Below are 5,000 nucleotides of genomic sequence, written 5' to 3'. Positions count from 1 at the left end.
AAATCGATTGACCAAGAAAATGAAACGAACTCAAATAACGAAAAAATACATAAATGAAAAGGAAAAAAATGCATACAAAAAATTGGAATAAAACATAAAAAGAAAGATTTCAGGTGACAAAGAAAACGTTGGAAAATTTAAAAAATAATTACAAGTAATCGTAATGAGGATCAATTGGAATTTTACCATTCAAGTTCATTAGATGATATAATATAATTAAAACGTGATGAATGGGACATTAGGGAACTTACGTTTTGCTTGAGTCTCTGTCATGTTCTCTGCTTTTGATGGTGAAATTTTGACTGTTTTAGAACTGGTGCGTTGCCACGCACTCACCCACCAAAACAATAATAATAAGAAGTTAACTGTAGGAACCAACCCAGGTTGCGGCGATTTTTGTATGATAAAGATGACGTAGAGAAAAATATAATTTTTCTGTTAATTTTTTTTTTTTCCTTTTGTAGATATCAGGTGAGGATAAGGGCCAGGTGTTTTATTATTATTGTTATTATTATTATTTTGTTGTTCTAATTGTTGTTATTTAAATGTAATGTGTATATTGTCTATTTTTCGTGCGTGTGTGTATGTGTATTTATATATAAACTGAGGTAGTGTGTGTTGATTGCGCCGTGTATATAAATAAAAATTTATGTATACTTATATATATAAATATATATATATATATATATGTGAATGTGTGTATTTGTTTATATGTGTACGTTTATGTGCGCGTGTACTTTTGCAATATATCTGTATATGTGTGTTGTGTGTATTTGTGAGCTTGTGTATATGTATATATATATATATATATAATATATATATGGATGAGGGATAAATAAATAAACGGAATACCAATGAGTGTTTTTTGTGTACCTGTGTGAGTGTATATATATATATGTTTGTAAGACAGGTGAGATGAGGAAGGGGAGAGATATTCTTATCGATCCAAAGTATGTATATGAATATATATATATATCTATGTATATATATGTCCGTGATGTGTTCTTGGTGGTAAAGTCGTCGCTTTTTTCTTCACGGTAATGTGATAATGGGTTGTCCACGTTTCTTTCAAATCATAACAGTTGTAAGCGGTGGATGGCGGCGGTATCAAGGAGAAGTGGCGATGGTTAAGAATAAGAATGACAATATTACTAATTGCAAATATACAGAAGAGATTAATAAGGATTTTTTAACCTTGTCTCATGTTCTTGGCTTTGTTCTTGCTGAGGTTGATCATATCGTTCTTTCTGTTGTTATCTTCCCAGTTTTTGGAACAGTAATAATAATAGTAATAGTGGTAGTAGTAGTACTAGTAGTGATTGTAGTATTTGTTTTCAAGAAAGTTGACGATGATGATGATGATTACTGCTGTTCGTGTTGTTTTCGTTGCTCTTTCGTGAAGCTTCGTTTTTTGTTTTTGGTGTTGTTGTTTTTTTTTCCCTTCAAGTTCTGATTATTAATATTATTATTATTATATTATTATAATTATATTTTATATACTTTTTTTTCGTATTTGTTTTCTGTTGTATTATTTCTTCCTTTGACAATGTTGTTGTCGTTGGTGTTGTTGTTGTTGTTGTTTATCGAATGATGAAATAAACGACAACGATTATAGATAACAATGATGACGATAATTCAGATGAAAGGAATAATACTAATAATGGTAATAACAATGATGATAATAATAATAATAATAATAATAATAATAAGCGATAATCTTAATGTTTCAAGCAAGAGTCCATCGAATCATCATCATCGTCATCGTCGTCGTCGTTGTTATCATCATCATCGCCGTCGTCGTCGTCTTCATCATCATCATCATCATCATCGTAGCATGTTTTTTTTCAATCGAAGACACTTCACATCACTACAGGTCGACGTAGAGCATCTCTGGGGTACCCATCAACAACGACAACAACAACAACAGCAACAGACACCACCAACACCAACACCAGTAACGAACAGACATACAGAGAGGAGAAAAAAAAGAGTGTCCCTTTTCACACACGGAGTGGAAATCAAGAAAGCACAACAACCGCAGCGCCCTCCCAGCTGCTGGAGTTGTGGTAGTAGTAGTAGTAGTAGCAGTAGTAGTAGTGGTAATAATAGCAATAGTAACAGAAGCAGCAGCAGCAGCAGCGACAATTGGTGTAGTAGCGACAGTAATAGTGGTAGTAGAGGCAGAAGGAGGGGAGGAGGAGTAGGAGGCAGGTCGACAACGCCGCTGTCTCTTACTCTGTCATTCATGCGCCATCGCAGTCCCACAATATTGTCCCAATAACAATGGTAATAACAATGATAGCCTCTCCTTATTTTGTCACCAGGGCTAGGAATTTTGAGGAGTGACAAAGTTTTGGTGACATCAACCCCCCAGTGCTCAACTGGTACTTATTTCATCGACCCCCGAAAGGATGAAACGGCAAAGTCGAATTCGGTGGAATTTGATCTCAGAACGTTAAGTCGGACGAAATACCGCTAAACTTTTTCTGACCGGCGTGCTAACGAGTCTGCCAGCTTGCCGCTTTAATAATAATAATGATAATAATAATAATAATAATAATAATAATAATAATAATAATAATGATAATAATAATAATAATTATTATTATTACTATTATTTTATTTTTATTATTATCATTATTATTATTATTATTATTATTATTATTATGCTTTCTACTAAAGGCACAAGGCCTGAAATTTTCGATTACATCGACCCAGTATGCCACTTTGAAAGGGTGAAGGGTAAAGTCGACCTCGGCAGAATTTAAACTCAGAAGGTAAAACCAGACGAAATGCTGACAATAATAACAACAACACATACACGCACGACCATTTAGAAAAAAACAATCTTTTCTATTATAGGCACAAGGCCTAAAACTGAAATCAGAAGGGTGGAGACTAGTCGATTACGTCAACCCCAGTGCGTAACTGGTACTTAATTTATCGACCCTGAAGTGATGGAAGGCAAGTCAGTGTCGGTGAAATTTGAACCCAGGACGTAAAGACGGACGAAACGTCGCTAAATATTTTCCTCGGCGTGCTAACGATTCTGCCAGCTCGCTGCCTTAATAATAATAATAATAATAATAATAATAATAATAATAATAATAACAATAACAATAATAATAATAATAACAATAATAATAACAATAACAATAATAATATAATAATGATAATAATAATAATAATTCTTTTACTGCCCACAAGAACATATTGAGAGGGACATTACGAGGACGCAAAGCCCTTAGGCTCGAGGGAATTGGGGGCTTCGGGGATAACATCGATTCTAGTACTTGACTGTTACTTTATTTTTTCAATCCCTAAAATATATAAAACAAGGTTAACCTCGACAGGAACTGCACCCAGGAAGAAATAACGCAAGGCCCTTTTTCCGACAAGTCTGACGACTCTGCCATATTACCCCTAAAAGAAAAAATAATAATAATAAAGGAGAGGCACGGGTTGTTGTATGTATGTATGTATGTATGTATGCATGCATGCATGTATGTATGTTTGTATGTATGCATGCATGCATGCATGCATGCATGTATGTATGTATGTATGTACGTATGTATGTACGTATGTATGTATGTATGTGCGTATGTATGTATGTATGTATGTATGTGTGTATGTATGTATGTATGTATGTATGCATGCGCGCACACGTGCGTGTGTGTGTGTGTGTTTCTCTTGGCACTTCTGCTGCGTACCTTACTGTTTTTTTAATTCATCACTACGTAGTAATCAAATACGGGTGGCGGTCATGCTGGGGCACTGCCATTTAAACTGGTTACTGTGCCCCCTTGTGAATTAGGTGTGTGCTTATAACTTCGCGCGCGCAGCACGCATAAACAAACACACATGAACACACACACACACAACACACACACACACACACCCACGTGCGCACACACACATGAAATATACAAGCTCAACCACAAACACGCTGACTTTGTCTTTCAGTAATATATTGTAATATAAAAATTGAATTAATAATAGTAAACTTTTCAGCCAAAATTTTGTGGGAGGAGACCAGTCTATTACATCGACCCCCAGTATATCACTGCTACTTAATTTATCGAACTCTAAAGGATGAAAGGCGACGTCGACTCCGGCGGTATTTAAAATAATAATAATTATTATTAATAGGCCTTGGGCCGATAGTAAAAAGTACTACTATCATTATTAATATTATCATTATTATTATTATTATTACCATTATTATTATTGATATTTTATTATATATATTATTATTATTATTTTAATATTTATTATTATTATTATTATTATTACTATTATTATATTATTATTATTAATATTATATATTATTATGATATTATTATTATTATTATTAATATTATTATTGATATTATTATTATTATTATTATTATTATTATTAATATTATTATTATATTATTAATATTATTATTATTAATTATTATTAATATTATTATTATTATTATTAATATTATTATTATTATTGATATTATTATTATTATTATTAATATTACCATTATTATTATTTTATTAATATTATTATCATTATTATCATTATTATTATTATTATCATTATTACCATTATTATTATTAATATTATTATTATCATTATTATTATTATTATTACCATTATTATTATTAATATTATTATTATTAATCATCATCATCATAACTGCGTGAATGGCGGGTAGAGAACTTGATACATGAAAGGGTGGAGTTACCCGATTAAAACCGCCCTCGTGTCTGACTGGTACTTGATGTTATAGACTTCGTAACGTAAATAACTTCATATATACAAGCATACAGAACTATATATATATATATGTGTGTGTGTGTGTGTGTGTGTGTGTGTATGTATGTTTGTATGTATGTGTATATATATACCACTATGTCTATGTTTGCACGGGCACGCGGCGTATGTGTATATGCGTGTGTGTGTGTGTATGTGCGTGTGTATGCATGTGTGTATTTGCGTGTGTCTGTATACATGTGTGTGTGTGTGT

General features: G+C 32.3%; 1 long non-coding RNA gene across 1 annotated transcript; it reads right to left on the bottom strand.

Annotated features, from left to right (window-relative positions):
- Positions 1–252: 252 nt before the first annotated feature.
- LOC118760875 lies at positions 253–4,861 on the bottom strand. The gene is made up of 2 exons (XR_004997009.1): positions 4,807–4,861; positions 253–656 (listed from the first exon to the last, which is right to left on the bottom strand). It is a non-coding gene; the product is annotated as an uncharacterized LOC118760875 (long non-coding RNA).
- Between the last annotated feature and the right edge of the window lie 139 nt (positions 4,862–5,000).

Source organism: Octopus sinensis, unplaced genomic scaffold (assembly GCF_006345805.1).
Source record: "Octopus sinensis unplaced genomic scaffold, ASM634580v1 Contig01168, whole genome shotgun sequence".
NCBI lineage: Eukaryota > Metazoa > Mollusca > Cephalopoda > Octopoda > Octopodidae > Octopus > Octopus sinensis.
Note: the sequence above shows the minus strand (reverse complement) of the source record. Positions and strands in the feature narration are given on the sequence as shown.